The 24,926-nt window shown below is 35.9% G+C and overlaps 1 protein-coding gene across 2 annotated transcripts in view; it reads left to right on the top strand.

The window, feature by feature from the left end:
• The window catches only part of LOC118193336 (uncharacterized), a 309,458-nt gene that overhangs the window by 185,962 nt on the left and 98,570 nt on the right, over positions 1-24,926 (top strand). The window lies entirely within an intron of this gene.

Genomic DNA, 24,926 nt, shown 5'->3' with positions numbered 1-24,926 from the left:
TCTTCGTTGGCTTCAGAGCTAATTGTATTGTGCTTGAGTTTCCTTTTTGTACTAATTCATCTTTAATAGCATCGTTTTCATTGACATCAGAATCTGCATCACTCGGGACGTCGTCAGAATTCACAATCAGGAAATCATTGCCACTTGCGTTGATTTTGGATGAGGTATCCAGTTTGATCACATTCTGTACTGTAACAGGAACTATACTAACAGGATCAGTTTCTGGTTTTGGAAGTAAAAAACCATAATTAACAACTTTTTCAAATCCTTCTTCAGAACCATTTCCATTGCAATAAGCATTTTTTTGCTCTTCAGAATTATTCTCAGATTTCTTGTTTTCTGTGATAAAACAAATATTTGATCTAAATGAAGAACCATCAATTTGGAATTCACCTTCAAATCTCTCTATAGGTTTATTGACAAATTCCGTTAACTGGAGCTCTGCCGACTTAAGTTCAGGAGAACCTATCTTCTTATGTATATCTTCTCGCATTAGCGTTACTTGACTACCAGTATCTATTAAAGCATCAATTTGCAAATTACCCAAATTAACAGTTTTATGCATTTCTTTCTGACAAGTCATGAGTTATTGGAGTAACAGCTTTGGCATCTTGGATATTTTTAGATGATGTTTTCGAACAATCTACGGCTTTGTGTCCAAACAAATCGCATTTAAAACACTTAAATCCTTTACTCTTATTGTTACAAAAATTCGACTTATGGCCTAAACTTCCACAATTATAACACCTTGGCTCTTTAATCTTACTAGGTACAGCGCGTGTTTTATTTTCTGTGTTAGTACTTGAATAACCCTTATTTTTCGTATCTGAAACGCGAATTTTCTGATAAATTTTTAATTTCTCTTTGAATTCAGAAATAGTTTTACACCCATACAAAACAATTTTGTTACTACTCTGATCTGTTGATTCATCAATTCTTGATTATTCATCAATTCTTGATTATGTAATCAACCATTGATTACATAATCAAGAATTGATGAATCATCAACAGAACCGCGACTGGCTATTTCACGCATGGCAATTAAATATTCGGAAAGTGATTCACCAGGTTTTAAGTGTCGTTTCTGTAACAAATTATGAAGTTGCGCACTGTTTATTTTAGAACCAAATTCACATAAAAGATTTTCTTTTAATTTGTCCCATGATATTATACCCTTCAAAGACCTAATAAATAATTTAGCAGAACCAGTAAGCAATTTTTTAGAAAACACAACTTTCTGTAATTCCGATAACTTAAATAATTTAAAAGCTTCTTCTAAATCACCAATGAATGATTCAACTGGATATGTATCAGTGCCATTAAATTCAGAAACAGTTTCTAAGATATCACGGAAATGTAGGGAAATATTGCTAGGCATTATAATGTTTTTATCCACTGAGTTATTTATGGGAGGTGATTCTGACCGAACAGAATTAATATCATCATTTTTATCAGAATCATAAACACTTTCGTTTTCAGATAACTCATCATCGTCATCACTTTCGGATTTTAAAAGCTTAAAATCACAAAGGCTATTCAATATTATATCACAGTTTTTATCAGGATTTGAATCATAATTAAGATGTAACAAATTACACACAGAAATAAAATCATTTGCAGTAAGAATTTTAAGTAATTTTTGTTTTGTTTCTTCAATATTAAAATCAGATGGAAAACCACAAAATTTACGAAATCTAGCTCTATTTTTTCGATCACCCAAAGTTCCAAACACAATTTGATGTAAAAGTTTAATTGACTTAGTATGCCCAGTCTTTAAAGAATTTGAAATTCTAGGAATAGAATTTAAGGTAGTCATCTTAATTCACGGTATCATAGAACATTATTTTTAGAAGTCACAATGTGGAAATAATCGAAACAAAACTTACTTCTCTTCTTTTGTAATATTCATCATGCTTCTTCCTAGGCTCATCCCGGCCGAGCCCCCAATTCTGTAGAATCGGTACTTACTGTCTAGGAATATGATGTTTGTAAACTTACTTCCGATGTGGCTGTCTAGGGGCTTGAAATAACTAATTTGACTTATGAATAACTCGAATATTTAATGAAACCTAAATAGTTGCTACAGACTACATAATGATTACATGTGTAGAAAGATGAATTTACATAGATGATATATACAGATGAAGAGAATCGACTGTCTGTTACACGTAAACATCTTTCAATCGCGTCATCGTCTTATTGGCGGAATCGTCTGACTTCATCATCGAAAAAAGTAAAAAGATTTATTCTCACAGCTTGTCGCGTCATCCGATTATAATGAACGATGCCATCCCACAATATTTTTAGAAAACTGTTTTGCAATGCGAGACATTTAAAAAAAAATTATTATAAACATTTTTCTCGGTTACTTCGAGGGAGGGGGTTGTTTTCACTTTTATCCTTAACTTACGCTAATCCTGACATATTTTTTTTCTTTCTAAGTTGAATATTTCTAATTAAAACTTCATTATTTCTTTAACCAGCATTTCTGTCACATGTGTGTGTGTGTGATTATGGCAAAGCCTCGAGAGCTATCTGCCTAAGGGGAGGGATGCCTTCGTGGAGGACTTTCTAAGGGAAACTGGCTAGTATACACGTTACACATGGGGAAAACCACGAAAACGCCCATGCAGCCAGCCCGTTCGCGGGTTTCGAACCTCGGACCGAACTACCAGTGTTCAGCGACTTTACCGCTCGGCTGCTGGTGGGCTTTCTGTCACATGATGTTTAAGACAAATGTATTTTCATTTTAATTAAATCTGATATTGGTCTTAGAACTTCAGTCATATGTGCATAGCATGCGGAATTTTTAATAATTTTTATTTTATAGCTGTGAAAATTTACGCTTATTTTAGAGGTTTTCAGAATATGTAGTTCACCCAAAAGCATTCGATTACCAATAAAATTCAGCAAAACCCTGTATAAAGTTGAAAAAAACGGAACTCGTAATAAAACTGCCCCATTTCGAAGGATACTTACACAGGTCCCGCGTTTTGAAGTAGCAAAAATATTCTACCCGATGTAAATCAACTTAAATGTTCGACTGCTGAACTGTTCTCTCATTTATTATTAATCTATCTCCAAAATGCTATTACTTTATTGAAAGTAGCACTGCTGATGGGGGGGGGGAGAACCATTGGAAAAAAAAAAAAAAGGGAAAGAAAAAGGTGTATTTCTTTGCTTTATCGAAAATACAGATTTTTGATGTCTTTCTCAAGAATTAACAAGAATAGCATAAACATGCTATAGGCCAGCATTAACAAGAATAGGCTAACAATTGCGGTTTATTTGTAATTAGCTATCATAGAAAAATTTCGTTCTTCTCTTCGTCGAGCATTACTAATTACTGTTCTTTCGTTGGGACAGGAAAGTGTCGATCACTACAAACGGACGCGAAGGAAAACATATATATTTTTGCCGAATGCGTAGCTGCAATACTAACTGAAAGTGTAATTGACTTGATATGTAGAGTTTTTACAATTAAGTATATTAAAACTAACTGGGCAAAAACTACTAATTTTGTACTAATCTTTCACAAAATTTTTGGCGAAAATTAACAAGAAATAAATATCATAATCATACAGTGAACTTATTTATAAATCACCCTGAGTTCGCAAAATAATATTTCCTAAATGCCGGAGGTTGTAAGTTCTCACTCATTTTGCTATCATAAATACCTTGTAGATTACTAAGGAACCTGGCGACTTCTCGCACAAGTGTAAAAGATTACCAGCACGGAAGAAGAGTAAACTAACCCTTTATTATTAGTCAAACTTTTAACACAAATTTGCACGCACTTCATGCGTACAATAACACCGACTACTTGTTATGGAACTGAAGAATAGTTACACATTAATTTCAAAGATAAAGAGTAGTGCCGGACTAACAATTTAATTTAAGGCTAACTTGGCTGACTCAACAACTTACTTGGCGATGTACTTATTAAATGGCCTAAACCGCGTATCAGAAACTCCGCGTAACAACAAGGACAAACTAGTAACGTGCACTGATTAGCGAAATCACGCTGTGGATAAACTACAAGATTCGTTCGTTTAAATTCTCACTTCACTGAAATTTAAATTTGCATCCTGGCGAGTACATGAGAGGTTCAGGAAAGATGGCAAAAAAGTAATTTGTTATGCAAACTAAAGGAAACCATACAAGGTGTCTCACAGTAGACGTTTGCTACATAACCATGAAAACCAAGATGAATTTGTTTCTTTTGGTTGTTCGAGTATCTATTCAAGAATTTTTACAGTGATTTTCTATAAGTATGCTCAACCGCTGAAACTTAGTTACTACCACCGTATACTGCCTTTTCCTTGGCTTCTAGCTGAAGACTTACCATGACATCTTCTGCTATAATTTGCCAGTTATTCCTTTCTTGAATGTTTTTTTTAATATGGTTAGTGGCTATACTTATGGATATTCAGTTTGAGTCTTCCTTATATTTTTGTTGCTCCATTGGTCTGCTTTTGAAACTGAGGAGTACGTAGTAACTTGACGACAGGAACTTGAAGCTCATGATTTGTTTTAACACTGCTATTTATGCACATGCGATCCCATACATCAGTATTCTCGTCCAAGGATTTTTTAACGTCGAATCTCCATAAAATATTCTTCTAGAGTCTAAATCTACAAAGCTCCTTTACCCTGCTCAATTTTAAAATTTAATGATAGATTCTGCGAGCCATGATGTGTGCTGAACATGAACTTACGATTACTAAGATAAAGTAAAAATGCTGTACATATTTGGCAATAGATAATATGTATTCTCTTTGCCAGCCCCACAATAATACATTGTCTTTGAAAGGCGCTGCTGAAGTAGGCATTGATGTGTTCGTTATTTCTGAGAAAACCCGGCTGCACTCATATGACGCGCGTTTCCAAAAGAAGTAAAATAATGTTCCTTTTAAATGTTAAGTAAAAATAAACACGGAAGTGTTAATGAGTAAACGAGCCTAATCACTGTAGTCCATTGATGGCTTGCCACTGGTCAGTACGATCCTTAAGTCCTTAGATCTTTCGGAAATGTTTTTTGATTCTTAAAAACCTTAATTTGGCCAAAATATGCAAGAGGCTCTTAAATTTGCTCATCTGAAGTGAATCCCTTTTCTTTGACTGCCATTCTAAATTAACGTTTTGAATAAATATAAAATTTTAAATGAATACAAACCATACTGCTCTTAACGGAGTCATCGTGAACTGACATTGTAAACAATGAGAAATAATCAGCTACCTCGAATCGAAAGTTTCAGGGTACGTGATTGGTTATTCACCTAGCCTTTAAAAATAGGTGTTGTCTACTTCGGAGGGAAAAATGGTATTTCGACTTCAGCCTTGACCTTAGGCCATGCTTTGAGTTACTGTGACGAAAGTTTGATCTTCAAAAAGGTCGAAATATCAACTTCATAAATGTCACGCTTCCACCAACTGTAATCTGTTAGTTCAGAAATTCTTCAAGGTGTGGGCCAAAGATATGAAAAGCAAAATCAAAAAAAAAAAAGGAAATATTGTGAAAACGTCTGCTATATTCAAACAATCAAAATATTTCGATACTTGTGTTCTGACTGGCATTCAGTTGCAAATCTATGAAACTGTTTCCATTTATGTGAAAAGGTATTCCCGTAATGGGGCATGATGAGAAATAAGTCCTCAGTTGTGACACCAGAGGAATATCTGTAGCTAGGTAATGGAGCCCCTGTTCTCTGGTTAACAGTAGAAGGAATAAAAAAATGGGAATTTTTACATTCGTGAAGATCTATCCGTAATGCGGTGAAAAATCGTAATTACACTGGTTCGTTTGGCTCAGGACACTAGGCACATGTTCAAGGGAATCAGTCAGCAGCTTGGAATTACTGTTTAGTGAGGAGCAGCAACTTTTCTGGAGAATTAATCTTATCCAGGCCGTGCATGAATCTTGTCACGTGAGATGAAGTCTAGATGAATTTTGCTGTAAACTTGTAAAGTGCCAATAGGTGGCACCAGCTACTAGTATTTTACAATATATAAAATACCAATAACTATGAATAGAGATTTCAAGGTATGGTTACGAAGGATTATTGCTCCTAATGAGATATCAAACGAAAGGTATAAGTAGATAATCATCATTTAGGCCGCCCAGATGGTATAGTGGTTAGGGGAGCTTGACTGCGATACCAAAGGGTCCGGGTTCGAATCCCGGAGAAGGCATGGATGTAAATTTGTCTGCCCCTTCATAGGAGGTAACGGTGGCCGCTTATGCGGTGCCTTCATAATAAAATGGCTACCACTTCTGGCCTTAGTAGTGGCCAATAAATACTATTATAGGCAAGTGCCCGCCATTTGTAAAAAAAATAACCATCATTTATCCCTTCGTAAGTAATGAATTATGAGAAATCTGGGGTACCATCTTCATATGCTTTTCTGAAGAAGCTGCCATTGTCCAGACAGACTCTCACTCTGTGAATTTTCATGTCACGATCAGGCGTAGATAAGGTTTGCTGCTCGTGGTATTTCGCTTTTCCTCCTATTTACCAAAATGCAATGGGTAACATCAATTTGTCACCCCCTGGATGCTACGCCAGGATACAGATTTCTCCTCCCCTTGCCTACCCTAACTACACCACTGGTCATGATGCAGATCAGCGTTAGTAATTCATAAATCATGGTGCACCCCTGATGATCCGCGGGAATTTGTTTTGCAGTTTTTGAACTTCGTGTTCACTGATATTTATACAAGACGGCGAAGCGTATGCAGAAATATGGCGGATGATGCTGGTAAAGATCATTTTTTTCCTCGCAAGGCTAAGTCCTGGGTGGCTGGAGAGAAGTGGCTGTAATCTGAGCATAAATTTTTCTTCTGACTTTGGTCTTGTGTGTAAACCAAGTAAATGAGTGATTTATGGTCACTTCTAAAGATTTAGCGGAGGCGATCATAGGTACAGTTTTCCCGATTGGTAGTAGATGTTTCTCAGTCTTGTCCTCCCTCTTATACTTTCTGATAATTAAGATCTGCGATTTCTCTGTGTGAATTTTAGTCTTTTATCTCTCACACCATTTTTTAATATCAGGAACTATACTTTGAAGTTTTCTTATGGTGACTTCCTGGATTGAACCAGAATAGCCGTGTCATGAACATACCATGCTAACATGGTGTTGTGGTCATGAGCGAATTTAGGGAAATCGTTGATAAAAATTAAATAAAGGATAGGGGCCAGGATTGATCCCTGTGGAACCCCTACTTGTATGTGCTTCAAAGATGATATGATTTTACCATGTTTAATTGAAAAAGTCCTTTTTTCCCGGAAGTGAATAAGAATCTTGATTATTTCAGAAGGGAAATTCATCATGATGAGTTTTATAGATGAGACCCTCATGTTATTCTGCTGATATCACAGTGAATTGATTTTACTCTTACTTGGCCATGTCCAGCATAAGGATAGCCATACTTAATTCGTTGTGCAGGGACGATCGTATAAATTCAAAGATCCTGACCAGTTGTTTTGTAGTCTAGAATCTCTCACGAAGGCTAAGTACAGACAACTCAGTCTTTCAAGCCGAGCTAGTTGCTCGTAGAGTAGCTATACAATTCAGCATCCAAACAGCCCTTAATAATATATAGTGACTCAGCCTTCAGTCTCAAGACCATCCAGGGACAGGGACAGGGAAAAGTGGACGGAGCACCAGAACTTCGTCAGTGACTTTTACAGGTGTTGCTCCGCCGCACTACTGTACCCCGCTGGGCTTTTAGTTGGCCCGCATCGGATGCTAGCCTACCAAGACATTTACATAGTAATTTTACATTAATATTAGACTTACGTATTGAATATACAATTACAAAGACATAGTATACAATTATTCCAAAGAAATTAACCTATCAACAAAAGTTGGATTATGGCAGATTGAAATAACATAATTACTTCGAACATACATACAAACTTTCATTGTACATTGTACTTCATACAAACAATATATTTACATTAGTATATCTAGTTACATCGAATTAAAATAAACATCATTTTAAGGAGCTAATTGAAGATTTTTTTTTTTTTTTTTTTTTTTTTTTTTTTTTTTTGCATTTTATCATACTTAGTTGAATTACTAAGGCGAATTCTCTTATTAATACATTTCCTTTCATTTTTTTAACTTGTTACACACAAATGCATCAGCACTGAAGTCTTACATTATTATTTTTGTAAATTAATGTATCATAAATACAGAAAATATACATTAGAAAATCACATAATACTTACATTTACACTAATATATCTAATAGAGTCGTATATTATTTACATTATATTTTAATTAATGATTTAATTATTACACTAATACAGTCCAAATTCTTAATGTAACTATTTTATAAAAACTATTTATACCATATTTAGCCTGTTTCAGACACTTGCAATATTTCTGAAATCTTGCATTATTTTTGCAAGTTGTAGAATAAGAGGTATTTATACAGATGCGATAGCATCTTGACATATGTCTTCTCTTTTATATGCAAAAAGTTTCTTCATAATCAAGGAAACCTTTTGTTGTAAATGAGGTATCGTTAGCATGCATTTAATGTACTCAGGCGTAATTTGTGACCTTCCTTTGCAGTGTAGCTCTTTTGTGAGCTGGCACTTGAAAATATAGTGCTCTGGGTCTCCCTTTTCCCCACATACGCACTTGTCTGATTCGCTCAAATTTCGTGCAAAGTAGTACGTGGGGAAAGGACCATGTCCAGATAAGAATATGTTGATGAAGGAGTTATAAGAGATTGGATCATATGTGGGTTTCTTGTAGAAGTTGAAAAGCCTTCTACCTACTTCTGCATTTTCCCATTCAGTTTGCCATTTTTTTAATGTAATTTTTTTCAACATATGTTTCACATACGATTTAGGGAATGGGACATTGATTGGAGGTAGAGATGGGTCTTGAGCTGCATTTTTAGCAAGCGCATCTGCCCTTTCATTTTGGGCTTGTCCAGCATGCGCTTTTACCCACTTTATTTTTATAGATGTTCTCTTGCGCTGTGATAATAAATCGTAGATATCTTGCACTATTGATGATTTGTTTCTTGCATCATTGACAGCTTTAATTACCGCTTGGCTATCACTGTAGATGGTAACATATGTTAGATGCTTTTGATGAGACCATAGAATAGCGTGTTTTATGGCTGAAAGCTCAGCTTGGAAAACGCTGTTGTTGTTCCTTAGGTGTCCTTTCCATTCTGTTGTATCTTGTTCTGAGAGGAGTGCAAAGAACGCGCATCCTACTTCTTCGTTTAACTTTGACCCATCTGTGTACACGACTGGAAATGAAGGTACACTGAGGGTGTCTTCTTTTGTAGATATTCTGAGTTTTGCATGTACTGCAGGGTGTCTTAGGTAAGGATTTCGTGGCTGTTCAAAATCAAGGGGGCACAGGTTTTGATCTTCTACCTCTATGTTTTTCTTGAGGTGGAATAACGTGGCTAAGTCTGCATCTTCTTTTGCTTTCAGGTGGAGGGGTGGGATTCCTGTTAATACACAGAGAGCTGCCGTTGAGGTAGTTCTGTATGCTTTTGCTATTTGTAAGAGGAAGGGGCGTTGGATCGAAGCTAGGAGTCTTTTCTTTTTCACTGTCATAGGGTGAGTCCATGCTGATGCCCCGTAGAGGATTATTTTTTCGATCACGGTATTATAGAGAATGTTTTGCATCCTCGACTTGAGGCCCCACGTTGTGCCTTGCATCCTTGCGAGGGCTCTAGAAATAGTTTGGGTCTTCTTCCGAATTTCCATGAGGTGTGGGATCCAAGAAAACTTTTGGTCAATTTTCAATCCGAGGAATTTGATTTCTTTTGAGATCTTGATTCTTCTATTATTGATTTTAATGCAAGGTAGCCTTTGTAGCGATTTGCCCGGTTTTGGAAATAAAATAATATGTGATTTGGGCTCTGAAATTATTAGTTTTTGATTGACGCAGAGGGAATGGAATATGGAGAGAGTCTCGTTACTATTCTTTTCTAGTATGTCTCTTGAATGCCCATTTGTTACAAAGGCCACATCGTCGGCAAAGGCGATGAGCTTTGTATGGTCCGGCCACTTGTAGGAGGTGATATAATTGAAGGTGATGTTCCACAGGTCTGCACTTAGACAAGAGCCCTGTGGACAGCCCCTCGTTATTCTTCTTTCTACTATACAGTTGTTGCTGATGATTATCGTTGCTCTGTTTGTTAGGAAACTATTCATTAGCTTGAATATGTTCCGAGGGCATTTAATGTTGCGCAAGGCTTCAAGGATACCAGGCCACCACACGGAATCAAACACATTTTTGAGATCCATGCAGAGTACTGCTGTATGGAGAGCTGAAGATTTATTCCTACGGATCTGCTCTTGAAGTTCTACTATCGCATGTGATGTAGATTTGAGAGGTCTGAAGCCGTATTGGTTGGGGCTTATGGTTTCGTTTTTCTCTAAGTGGTGGCGTAATCTGCCCGCGATTGCACGTTCCAGAAGTTTACCTATTGCAGATAAGAGGTTGATTGGTCTGAAGGCTTCCGGATCCGTAGGATCTTTATTATTTTTCTTGAATAGTATTGTTTGTCCCTGTTTGAGACAATTCGGGAAGACATAAAATCTGAGGCAGAGGTTTAGTAGTTTGTGGAACAGAGAAGGCATTGCGTGGTGAATTATCTTAATAATCCTGTTGTCTAATCCGTCGAGTCCCGGAGCTTTATTATTCGGAAGATACTTAATAATTTTTGAAATTTCTTGTGAGTGGAATTCCACATCGTCTGGAGTATTTGGAGCGGTATTATTGTATCTGATGTCGGAATGTGAGTGGCCATCGTCTTCTGCATTATCTTTTAGGAAAACAACATCTAGAATATTGTTGAGAATCTTTTCAGTGACATTACCAAGCTGGCTGTTACGTGAGAGTTGATCTCTCGAAAGACCGATATGTGCGGGACTAAAAACTTTACTTGTAGCCATTTTATACAGCTGGCCGTATGTATCTTTATTACTACAGCAGTAATTCTTCCAGCTGCGGAATTTTGCTTCAGTTATTTTCTTTTTGTAATTTGCTAATTGTTGCTTGTATTTTATCCATATTTCCATTTTCAACCCTTCCGGAGCACTTTTCATTTTTCTACGAAGGGCCCTTGTATGTTGCTTTTCACGTCTTAATTCCTTTGTCCACCAGTTAGTCTTCGTAATCTTGTTGTTGTTACGGAGTTTAAATGTGTTGGTCGCTGTCTCCTGTATTGTTTTGATAATTGTTTCCATTAAATCATGGACTGCATCGGGTGATGTGCATTTATCTATAAGTTTCTCCGCATACTGAAGACATGTGGAGATTTTTCTTCCAAATTGCCTTGCTTTTTGCTTTGAGATTGAAAATCTTCTTAATTTGAGGTCGGGGATTTCTTCTGATAATTCAAATGAGATGTAATTATGATCTGAGTGGCTTGGATCATCAAGAACTTTCCATTCTTGTATTTTATTGGAGATACTCAATGTTGACAGTGTCAAGTCCGGCCATCCTTTACCATTTGTTGTTTCAAATGTAGGAGTGTCTGAAGAGAGGTTATGTATATACAGATTGTGTGTAGCAATAAAGTCAGCTAGTGTATGTCCTCTATTATCTGTATTATTGTAATGCCACATTTGATGGTGAGCATTGAAGTCACCTGTAATCACGTGCTGTGATCTTCTGAGATTACTAAAGATATTTTCTAATGTGTGGAGATTCGGCCCCATATCCTCTCGTGGTGAGCAGTAAATGGAAGTAATTAATAGATGTTCTGATTTACAGTTAATACTTATCGTCATCACATCTCTATGGCTTAATATAATTGTAGGAGACCATTTGGTATTGGTGACTATAATACTGGCACGTGGGTTAACTAGAGGATCCTTTTCGGTAGATTGAAATATTTGCCAGTGAAGGGGAAGGCATCTAACTTCACCTTTTACGCAATACGGCTCAGTAATGCAAATTACATCATGATTGTTATTTTCAATTACTTCACTAAGTTGTTCTGACGCCTTTTTTCCTCTGCCTAAGTTTATTTGAAGGATTCTAAGCTTGTCCTGTGGAGGCGAATTATTGTGTAAAATTGTCGTAAACAGTTGAGATTGGGGAACTGAAGGGGCGGCGGTAGTACTTGATGGATTCATGTACAGAAGGGGAAGTTTAAATTAACTTAAAAGAAACTAGGTAGTAAGCTAACTATTCTTCTTGCTTTGATGTGTAAACTGCAGCAGCTTTAACTTTTGAGATTTCCCTCTGATATAATGGGCATTTGGGGGAGAATGCAGCATGTGAAGTATTGATGTAGGTTCCATATGTACAGTTGAACAGTTTACAGTTGATACAATCCGGTACGTCTTCTTTGCAATTCCTTATGGAGTGAGGTCCGCCACAGAAAGCGCAATAAGTCCTAAATTTGCATGCACTACCAGAATGTGAGAAATCTTGGCATCTGTAGCATCTCCTCACTCCGTAGAATTCTGCGATTGGGAGAATGCTCCAATTAATTATAATTTTCCTACGTTCAATACATTTTGATAGAGTACGAGGGGAGCATTCGAGAACCCACTTAATGGTGTTGGGGTTTTTGCCTTTTGTGTAAAAGAGAGGTGAAATCTCCTCTTTATCAATCCTTAGTCGGTCAACTAGTTCTTCGAGAACTAATTTTGGTGGTAACGTATTCGGGATATTATTGATTGAGATTTTCGGTTTTTTAACCCTTGGTGTTTTTATTTCTATTAAGTTATTTGCTTCTTCGGAAACGTTTATGGCGTTAGTAATCTTGTTGAGTTCTTCCTTTGAAGTGCTGCTGATCGCGATGCCTCCATTCTTAATATTTGCTATATAATCAATATTGGCATTTATTTCTTTGAGGGGAAGGATCTGATTTAGTTTCTCTGTAATATGGCATTTTAGCTCTTGCTTTGGGTATAGCAAAATAGTTGGGTTATTTTTTCTTGGTACCTTTGCTACAGCATTAGCATATGAAATTTTAGGAACATTATTATCCTCTAATAATGACGGCATTGTTTCTGTATTAATTAAGTCTGTGGTGGAATCATCGCACTGACATGTGACGGCGTGGGAGGGATGCGGAATACCTATCGGAAACGGAACGTCGCTTACGTTACTGATCCCATTACTTGTAGCAATATCTCTGAGCTCATCGAGCATCTTTTTAAGCTTTGTGAGCATTCCTGGTGGGATGATGCGTTTTCCGCCTCGTCTAGTACTGGCTAGATCTAGACATGCATGATAAAGATTTACGGCTCTTATATGCGTTTCTTGGCGTACTGTTGCTGCTTTTTCCGGTGGTAAAAGCATACTTTCCGAGTTGACGGACACTAGGCTCGAAGGACGTGTAGTTTGAGCCATGCTGGAAGCTGACTATGAGGGAATTACTATTATAAATTGTGAACAGTTATACTGTGATAAGTTGCACACACTCCTGAGAAATGTCGTAGTACAGAGATAATTGAATGGAAATGCTTTCTATACGTAGAGAGCCAATTTTTTTTTGTTTTGTTTTGTTTTTTTAGGATGAATAATACCAGTATTAATTACTAATCAGATTAGATGAGTTAAATATAAAATATATAACAAAAAACAAGTACAAACATAATAATAGAATGTTAAGAACAAATAGATTCTATTCATTGCAATAAATGAAAAAAGTAACTAATATAAGAATGTAACTTATTAAAAACATTGGTAAAATGAAATGAAAAATGTTAGGCCGAATATATATTAAGTCAACTGCGTTATTCAGCACTTAAGAAAATAAGGAATATTAGGCACCTTAATTCATCTCTTTAAACACTAAGCAATTAACTCTGTTTGTTATTAAACTATGCAATGCCTGTGGTATAATTAATCAATTACAGTAGCAAGGAGAATGAGAAGCGGGGACGAAAGAGTAAAAAGTCCTACCTTGGTAGCAGTACTTCTTCCGTAGTTTAGACTATCTCCAAGAGAGAAAATTCTCAATTCTTGTTAAGAAAAGAGTGCGAAAACAATGAAACACTAATCTTATCACACAATATAGAGTCTGTACAAGCTGTTACTAAAATCAAAATTTCACCAAAAGCACTAAAATTGAAGTAGATGACCGATAGAGATGCAAAGTTCACTTTTAAAGAACTCTGGAAGACTTGAGAGGGAATTTCTCTGTCCTATTTCCGTTTTCTAATTGAAAAAAGAGTGACTGCACAATTGAGGAATATCCACTGTCATAAAAACCGCAAACGTAGTGGGAGAGGCTCTTTGTTCGTAAGAGTCCTGGGGGGAAAAGGGGAACGTTGTAGATTCCTTCCTTGTGGGGATTGCTGCGGTGGGTAGAAAGGAGAAAATAAGCCAAATTTTATATTTTCTGAACTATTTGACGGAGAATCTTTTAATTTAGAAATCCTTAATCGTCATTTTCCGCTGATTGTTGTCATCGTTTTTTCATGAAAAAAGGGCTGTAAAAACTGGAGAAACTGCCTGATGAAGAAACCACTAGTACCTTTTGTTATCACCAGCTTTTCTTATCTCTTTGGAGCTCTTTGTCATAGTTAGCAATACGTTCAGGGATGAAACCGTACATTTTCCTGCAATTTCACAGATGACTCATCACACCACGTGCTAGCTAAATAATCTTACGTAATTAACGTAATAATAATCTGATCACTACGAAAATAGTTCCAAGGAAAACCTGACACGATTGCGCTTCCGGTGATATAAATCTTGAGAGTAAATGATGGACTAAAAAGTGATGTTGTTCTTCCCTTGCATGAACAATGGCGGACACAAAGGGCTCCCACGAGTAAACTAGAAATTAATTAATAACTTTTTGCGTATGGATGATACAGGCTTAATCCATATATCAAAACGCATGTCTTGGCTTCCTCAATAGTATGGTATGATTTACTCAACCTAATTATGAGGACTTACGCGAAAAATGGCGAATATTGAGGAGCGTGAAAACAGCGACGCACGGCAGTTCTTCGCACGGCAACGCAACTTTCAAGACCATCCAGGATCAACGATACAAAATCCAAATAGTGAAAGAGATTCAGAGACTACTGCTTTCCTTGCCGAAGAACAGAAACTCAAATGGGTTGGCGCACATACTGGGGTTTCGGTTATAAAAAAGCCGATGAAATAACAAAACAAGCAGCCAAACACTATAACTCTCTTTATGCAAGTCCCAAGCTCGCATATGAAGGCCGCAACAGATTGTCAGCTCAGGGTACAGTGGCAGACTAGCTGGAATTAGGACTCCACGGGAAGAAGCGTGTACAAATACATCCCTCGAGTCAACTGGGAGCTCAAGGCGGAACAGTGGAGTTAACGCAGTTCGTCACTGGCCATGGCCCTCATTTGAGTTATTTAAACCGCTTCAGTGATAAATGCATCTGCGGAGCAACTGGGGACTCGGATCATTACATCTTCTATTGCTCGGAAGCAGCCAGATTTCACCTTCGGAAGCCAGTTAATGAACACTTCTACGCTTGGGCTAAAAACACTTTTAATAACCTATATGCCATTAAGCGTATTAAGGAATGCACTAACATTTCATTTCTGATTTCCAACAATTCGGAGCCATGATATAATTCCTGTCGTAGTGACGTGGTTGCATATCATGTTGCCTTTCAAATTTTCGGCACTTACATAGAACATTCACGTATCTTCTCATCTCGTGCATGTTTTCTTATGTCTTCAAGTTCGTTCACCAGCTCACATTCATTTTCTGTTTTATTTTACTTTCTTAATTCCATCACTTACTTTCCCTTGCAAAGACAGACTTTGAGAAACTTCATCTAAGGCAGTAAGAAATGATTTTAGTCGTCAACGGGAAACAGGCCGACAGGCACCTTTCCTAAGCGGACCGGCTGTCCCGCCGGCGAAGAAAAGAAGTCTAGAATCCCTTGCGAAAACCGTATTGTTCTTCCGTAAGGAAGGTGAGATTTTTCTTTATTCTCTTGTATGAAATATTCTGCTGATATCACAGTGAATTGATTTTATTCTTACTTGAGACTTTTGTTAGTTTTAATTTACTGTTGTAATAAATTCCTCCAACTGTCATGAATCCTGTTGGGGATTTTTCTGTACATTGTCGATGGCCAATTTCGTACCCTTTTTTTGTCAGTTGACCAACAGAAAATTGATCCTTTTCATTTAGTCACTTTTTAGATCTTTTTTAGTCACTTAAATATACCTATGACTCCTCGAATATTACCATAAATTTCCATTTATCAGCAGCTAGTTGTTTTTCCTAAAAATTTTTACAATTTGGTTTTCTAGGATTCCAATAAAATGATGTAGGCCAATAAGGTTTAAAGAGACCAACAGACAATTAGGTTCAACAATGACCAAAGGAATTTCAGCAGAAGTCATTGTTGTCTCGTGACTAGTATAATTGTCAGGATCTTCTTCATTCGTATTTGCAGTATAACTCTTTTCCTCTTCTGTTCTTGTGACTTTTTGTGTTCTTTTGAATTGATATTCGCATGACTCAATCGAACCATTCCTCGATGTTTTTCTGATTAACATTTTCGAGGGATTTTATATTTCCAATTTTTTGGCATACAGCTTTAGATAACTAATTATAGAGTATTTCATTAATTGAGATACTCTTTCTTCGCTAAGTAAGTGCAGTTGTTGGTGACTGTTTACGAAGAGCTCTAGTATGTGTGTCGCATTGGAGTACATCATTAACAATATTAGCAGCAGATCATTAGAGAGTTTTTGATACCGTTTAATTACAAGGGGCCGTAGAAAGTGACTTTTCTAATTTTGATCTCAAATGTCTTTCTCTTGACACATTTCTCTTTTCTTATATTGCGTACGGGCTCGTAATGGTTTGAATGCACCCAGAACCGATGATAGCTTGATAAAATATATTTTGCCAAAAGAAACACTCTACAGCTCTGGAAATTTCCACAAAAATACTCCTACAGTTCTTCTCAGTATCACGGAGTGGAATCAGTAGCTACACTTAAAACTACTAAGAATGTTAAACATAACGCCAAGCAAAGCGCATCTAAAATCGCGAAGCTTTGACGGAGATCTCTCAGTATTCCGAACTCATGCTGAACTTAATAGCTGAGGAAAAAAAACTGAGAGCTCATGCTGTCTGCAGTCTTCTGTAATTTTCCCCTAGTATCTTCCACTTCTTGAAATTACTGGAATGCATACGAGGGCCAAATACGGTTACAGTTACATATGGAAAACAACTACAATACCAATTACAGTTATCCCCCTTCGCGCCGTCTGTCACGTATACTTGCCAGCAACGAACACACTTATCTACCGGCCGACACGCAGGCGTGCCAGAGCATTGTTGCATTCTCTACCGACTGTCACGTATTTGTGCCAGTACCTTGGAACGTTTTTCAAACTATAATTTCTGCCACAAGATGGCACTGTATGTCCATATGGTTTCAGATACATGTGCATTAGACCTTCTACTTGAAATGAGAGAAGCATGACTCACATACACGTGTTTTTGATTATAAAAACAAACGGGGAACTAAATGTTTCCGAATGGCGTGATTTATGACGTCTCTTTAAATCGCACTTTATTCGCACGTGTTAGTTTTTTATTGTAAGTAGAAGTTTTATATGCGTTAAAGCGTTGAGTATTTCCGTTTACAGTTCAGTTTTTAGAAAATAATTAGATCTTGTTAGACGTGAATTCTTTCTGTTTTTACCGTTTCAATGCCGAAGCATCGAAAATGTTTAACAGAGCATGAAATAGCAGAAATGATGCTAAATATTTCAGATATTGATTCTGAAATTCTGATATTCTGATAGTGATTCTGAAACATTGACTGAAAGACATTTTCCAAAACTTTGTTCAAAAGAAACTGATAAGAAAATGAGACGACGATGCTTCGTTTGTTCACATTCCCGGAAAAATCCTCCAAAACGGCAAATGAGTTATTACGAGTTCAAGGAATGTAACGTAGGACTGTGTGTAGATCCCTGTTTTAAAATTTTTCATACGAAAAGAGAATTTTAAGTAATATATTTAGTTTTCAGCTTATAATGTTAAAAGTCATAAAATGGTGAGTAATTAAAATAAAATGTGTAAAATATGCATTTAAACAAGAAATAAGGTAATTAAAGTATATATATAAAAATATCTATAAAGCATAAGCCGTTTAAATACTCTATAGAGCATTATTAAACAATGCGTTGATACTTCGGAAATTTCATGGATTTAGGCTTAGTAGCAAAAATGCCCCCGGCCCTGGACGCCTATTCTATGGTCACTGGATCTGTCTACAACTTAAGCGAACAATATTGACTCAAAAAAACCGGTATAGACAGCCGTCACAACTTATCGGAGAAAGCCATTCTGTGGTCCTCAGTTGGTGGGCGGGTGGGTCCATTTGATTTTACTGAAAGGGGACAAGGCTTCAAGGAGCTTTAGACCAATCGCAGTACAGACGAGTGACGAAATTTATAGTGCGCGCTGGCTGAAGTTCTAGGAATATTCTCCCATTATTTCACTAACTCACACGCTGTATTTGTAATTCGCAAAAAATTGCACAAAACAGTATTATGACCAACATGCAGCAGAATATGCTGCTGTCTTATGTGAAGGAAAATCCCGTTTTTTAAGGGGAAAGCTAACGCAGGAATTTAGAGCTAAGAAATAAAGAGTGATATGGGATACCACGAAAGCAATGGTAAATAGATAAGAGTAGATGAATTAAGCTTACTTCAAATCCTTTTAGAAATAAACAATTTTAATCATTTAAATTTATAATATGATTAATTTGCATTACAGTCTAATAGCAAACTAAGTTTCCCCCTCCCCATGCTTACATTAAAACTGTTTTCCCGCAATTTATTTTACAGTTACTATTGGAAAAATATCTCTTTAAATAAGAAATTATTTCTTTCTTAATATTTCTTCCCTTTTTTTATTTTATTTTTCTATGAAAATTATTTCTTTCAGGAAAAGAAATAAAATTCATTCACTATGGCCGATTGCTGCTGCATTCAACTATCACACACGCATCAAAATGCTTTATTTTAAATAATTTATTCTATAATTAACATGAAAGAAAATATTTTTTCAATATAAAATATATAACCAAAATTAAACTAATCTATCCTGTATGTGTGATTAATTCGTTTTGCAATTTTTGTCACACAATTACTAATACCTTTTTTTAAATATTACATTGCTGTTATTTTAATTTTATATATATATAAGAACTGCTTGCTCAGTTTAAATATTCTTCCTTCTCAAAAGATTTTATTCTGTGAAAATAATTAAAAGATAGTAATATTTTCACAATGCAGGTACTAAAGTAAAAATAATCAGTGTAGGTCTCCTGCAGTTGAAGTCCTTGTCAAACCAGCGTTTTGACACATTTTAAATAGAAAACTAATAATAATCAATGTAAAAATAAGAATGCTATGAACAGTAATTTTTTTTTTTTTTTTTTTAAGTTTGCAAAGAAACAATGATTTTTGAATACTATAATAGGTTACAAAAGTACTATTCCTTGAAGAAAACCCCTCAGTCTTATAGCATTATTACTTTATAGCATAATGCAATAATAATTCTACTAACAAGCCCACCAGCCGCCGAGCGGTAGAGTCGCTGAACGCAGGTAGTTTGGTCCGAGGTTCGAATCCCGCGAACGAGCTGGCCGGCGTTTTCGTGGCTTTCCCCATGTGTAACGTGTATAGGAGCCAGTTTTCCTTAGAAAGTCCTCACTTAGGAACCAGTTTTAAACATAATAAAATTTATACACACACACACACCAAAAAAAAAAAAAAAAAAAAAAATCTGAAAGTCTTCAGATTTTATATTACTGAATATTATATTTATATTACTTCAGATTTTATATTAAGGTCCATTTTTTAACTTTTTGCGTGTTACCTTTATTTATTAAATATCATGTTTTTCGCACTTAAACCATAAAATTCAATTCAACAGCAATATCATATAATTTTAAAAAAGCATATCTTTAGAATTTCCAATACATAGTCTCGCGCGCTAGAGATGAAAATGCTTTTTTTCCTCTTTTTTTTTTTCCCCCGTACAATGTTGGCATTGCTCGCTTTGAAATCGTTGGGTTTCTTAATCAAAAACTCATAAATGCTTTACAAAATATGAAATAGACAATAAAACAAATTCCCAGTTCCAAATATGGGCCTCCAGATGCCTACATTAGGATGGAGGATTATGTTATTCAGCATTTCATGGCTCTAAGTACCGTTGTTTTATCACAGTGCGAGAAACATTCATACATTCTGCAGATTCCTCATTATTTAATTAAAGTGAAGCGCCACAAAATGGCAAAACGAAATTAATAGGCCCTCTGTGCTAAAACGTATTATTAAAAGTATCACACTAGTAGTAGTACAGCTACTGAAAAAAATATTTTAAAGCTATTTTATAGTTTTATAATTTTTTATTTTTATTTTTATTTTACAGTAGTGTGAATTTCGCGTAATGAACGACATTCCTTTTTGTGGTCACAGTATTATTCGTAAGGTATTCAACTGTTAGATTTTAAAGTAAACGTAATTCTTGCTGTACAAGAAGCTTATCGGATGTCTATATTTGTATTAAATGAAGAAGGTTTGTGTGCTTGATAAACTTATTATCTTCTACATTTTTAAAGCATACAATTACAATTTATATCTATAATTTCAGGAACAGCATAACCTTTCTTTCAGTAGAAATTGCGTTCTTGTTTTCTGAATGTGGCTGCAAATACTTTCTCAGTTCATCGCAAATTAAAATAACTATAAATTTTGACAATCTGAAATACGCAATGAAAACATCTTTTGGCAGAGCAAAAGCATCAACATATTTTCTATAAATTCGCCACCGATTCAGAGATCTACGACCGTATTCTTCGTTTAAATATGAAAAAATCAGCGGCGAAAACACATACAAAGCCATTGTCTACTTAGTACGTCAACTGCACAACCCTGATTGACGACGCGGCAACACTTTTTCACGCGCTTTCGACAACTTCCGTACTCAGAGAATATAGGATGTCGGGCAGACCTGTTTTTTACTAGCAGCGACATCTGGCGGCCCACAACTTGCTGTCGACTCTCGTAGCGTAGAATAACCGTCCTGGAGAGACGCTCGCGGAAGACACTGCCGGCCTCCGCGATAAGCGCGCGTTTTCGCTACCCGGCTCGAAGGGTTTATACAAGGACTAAAAAAAAATTTCGCCAATCGCCAAATTTGTAAACTTTTGGCGATTTCTCGCCAAATTTGGCAACAAAAATTCGTTGTCAAAACCATTTGCAGCTTGGCGATAGCCATTTATTCAGTGTTAAATAAACTTGTCCATGTATTCTTATTTTTCCGGCAGAGCTCCGAGTCTTTCAAGCATTTTATTTTACATTATACAAAAGATACTACAATTTCACAAATGATTTCACTAAAAATTATTTACATATGCAAAAAATTCGTAACAGTATGTCATTTTTATAACAAAAAAAGTGTTTAATTAAATTTGAAAATTCTAAGAAAAAGAGAAAATTTCTTAAGGAAGAAACTAATTACATACAGCAAAAGAAAATTCTTCTTTACTGATATAGTACTAAAGATAGTAACAAATTAAAAGAGTTTTTTAGCATACGATGGAGATATTAGTATGAATATCGATTTGTTTATTAAAGGAAATAAACATAGAAAAGTCGTTAAAGACAAGGAAAGAGATATAAAAGCAAAAATATCCGAAAAATTTCAAATTAAAAATATGCAAGCATCTTGTAATATTATGGATATTTTTAACTTTTAAAGTGAAATTATTTTTATATCTTTTTAAAACTATTATAGTAAATTACATGTGTAATTAAATATCTGTTACTAGTTTCCTCAGTTAATGCTAATTAGTACTTAAAAATTTTTAAGGAGTTGGTTTTATTCTCAAACTTGTTTTACAATTATCTTAACATAAAACTGTATTTAACAATAATACATCATACACGCTTCTGCTAGATTATCAAAATGGTATAACAAGATTGCAGCCATTTGAGTATATTATTACTAGCTGCATAAATCTAGCAGCAAATGGAAACTGAATAAATTTGAAACTTGCATTTACTGATAGATCATTAATTGCTTTCATTAATGGACCTTAAAGGTCATTAAGAGGGCCTTAACTTTCATATACCGAAATGTGTGCGAAATCTGCGGTCTATCTTTTGTTAAAATCTCCACAAAAATACACTGAAAAGCAATCTTATACTAAACTCCAAACTAGAAGATTAACTGCGAATTGCCGTTTAAATTTTACGAGACTTACACAAGAAATAGTGATTTCCCGAAGATACATAGTTACCCTCCGCCGGCTTTCAATTCCGAAATACGATTTTTCTGTTCAATAATCCTGTTTAAAAAAAACGTACTACTTAATGAAGAAAATCAGTGATGTACTGAAATGTCATCCAGCTAAATATTAACCTTGATACATGACCAGCACTAGACATATCACCACCCAGTACAATCTCTACGGGTCCTAAATTCTATTACCCGATGCCTCCCTAAATTCCAAAATTTTTGCCGCCCCAGAATTCTACCCAGTGCCTTCCCTAAATTAAAAAACTTTTGCCTTTCCTAAATTTTGTTGATATTTCCGTTGGTGTTTCTATGCGAGTGCAAATATTGTGCCGGCTTACCTTCATATGAAGCATCAGTGTTTCTTAAATTGTAAAAACATTAGGTATTTTTGGAAGCAGGAGAATTGAAAAATTAGCAACGCCTTCGCCGGTAATCGAGCCTCGGACCTCTCAATTACTCGCTGAGCGTGCAGCCCACTACACCACGAAGGCTCGCTAAGAAAGCGGGAGAAATACCTTATGTATTCACCCTTTTAAAGGGCGGCTGGGTTTTTTTAGGGGACCCAATCGCCAAATCCTGGGTGGAGAGAAATCATCATCCACCACCCTTTTAGTTCGGGCGCCACTCTAGAAATATTAGTTTTTCCTTTTTTTTTTTTTTTTTTTTTTTTTTTTTAGGGCGGAGAGATGAAAAATTAACAAGCCTTCGACGGGAATCGAATCGCGGACCTCTGGAATACCGGCCCAGTGTGCAAAGCACTTCACTACGAAGGCACGCTAGGAAAGCGGGAGAAATACTTTATAAAACTATGGGCCGCGATCCCCAGTGGGGTAGCGAATATGCAGTTCAGATACATGAATTTAAAGAAACATTAATAATTTAATAATAACATTAATAATTTAATCATTAATAACTTTAGTTTAATACATTACATTTCTTTTACAGCGCAGTTATAAATCGTCACACTAACCAAGCTGAACTGTAAATTACATTTACACGTAAAGAAAAATATAAGAGCATCATAATAGGAGGGTCGCATTGCAATTTTAGCACGCAAGTTATTTCGGAATCAAAATATGCCTCAAACGCACTATGAATAACATACCTGAGCCAAATAGGTGTGCCGAGAATGAGGCTGGCACCGCTAAGACGAGTCTATTGACAACGCTTTACCAGTAGTCAATTGAGTGCTGGGCCGAGCGGTAAAGTCGCTGAATACTGGTAGTTCAATTTAGGTTCGATTACAGGCTGGTAGCATGGGTGTTTTCATGATTTTCTCCATGTGTAACAGAAATACGAGCCAAATTCCCTTACAAAGTCCTCCATAAAGGCATCCTTCCCTTAGGTATATAGTCTTCGGCTACTTTGCAATAATCAAATGAACCAAACCAGTTGCTTCTGTTTCATCGCAAAAAATATTTTATTTACTCGACTAAGGTCTGTGTTTACTTGAATAATTATGATGAGAGATGTTGTTCCCCCCCCCCACACACACTTGTATTTTATAACAAAAGTATTTTTACCCATGGATAAATGATTGAACTCGAGTAATAAAGATAATGACGCAGATGGTAATGCTACGAAGTCTCTTCGTGCAGGATCTAATAATCACCCTAGGGTGGCTTTATTTTCAGCAACTGTGATTGTAGTATTGTAACAACCTCTATTTATTATGCAATAATGCTTTTGCTATAAAGCGTAAGATGCTATAAAAATTCAAAAGGCGTCTTGAATACAAGCATCTTTCGTACGGAGCCCACCAGTAAAGTCGCTCAACACTGGTAGTTCGGTCGGAGGTTCGAATCCCGCGAAAGGGCTAGCTGCATGGCCGTTTTCGTGGCTCTTTCCATGTGTATTGTGTTTACGAACCCACCTTAGAAAGTCCTCCATGAAGACAGCGCTCCCTTTAGGCTGATAGCCCTCGAATATTTAGCCATAATCAAATACACCAAACCAACCAATCATCCTACGTCAGTAAGCCAAAAGAATATTTCGAAACATAAAAAATATTCAAGCAAAGAAAACCCATATTTTGAAAAATTTATGACTGTTAGTGAAATATTTATTCGCGTTAACCGAAGCTTCATATCTCATTTCTAAAAATAAAAACATTGGAGACGATCCTATTGGAACATCCATACACAATGGGATAAGATGTTGTATTACATTCTGATATAAAAAGGGTAGAAATACTTTACAGAAGTAAATATGGCGACGAAAGTCGAAAAGTTTCTTTGTCACGAAAAACGACACTGTCAAGAACAGAATTCTTAAAATCAGCAGAAACCGATTCGAGAAACTCTTTATTAAATTTAAAAAAAAAAAAAAAAAGTTGAAGGATTTTTTTAATTCTTTTAATTAACGAATTTCCAATAGTTTCTGAAACATACATGATACACTCCTGCTCAAAAAATAAGCAACAAAGGCAAAACGCAAACTAAAGCAAAAAATATTCAGTAAAACATGCATAAAATGGATCCAAAAGATTGGTGTGGCATTACTAGACCACACAACAAACAATAAAGCAAAGTATTTAAGCAATACAAAAACCACATGTATTACGACCATCACATCGCGAAAGACCAAGTGGGTCGGAAGAATGTGCAATGGAAGCATCACGTTAATAACG

This window comes from Stegodyphus dumicola, chromosome 2 (genome assembly GCF_044657685.1).
Source record: "Stegodyphus dumicola isolate Sdum_Otavi_A_Nest chromosome 2, ASM4465768v1".
Classification (NCBI taxonomy): Eukaryota; Metazoa; Arthropoda; class Arachnida; order Araneae; family Eresidae; genus Stegodyphus; species Stegodyphus dumicola.
Note: the sequence above shows the minus strand (reverse complement) of the source record. Positions and strands in the feature narration are given on the sequence as shown.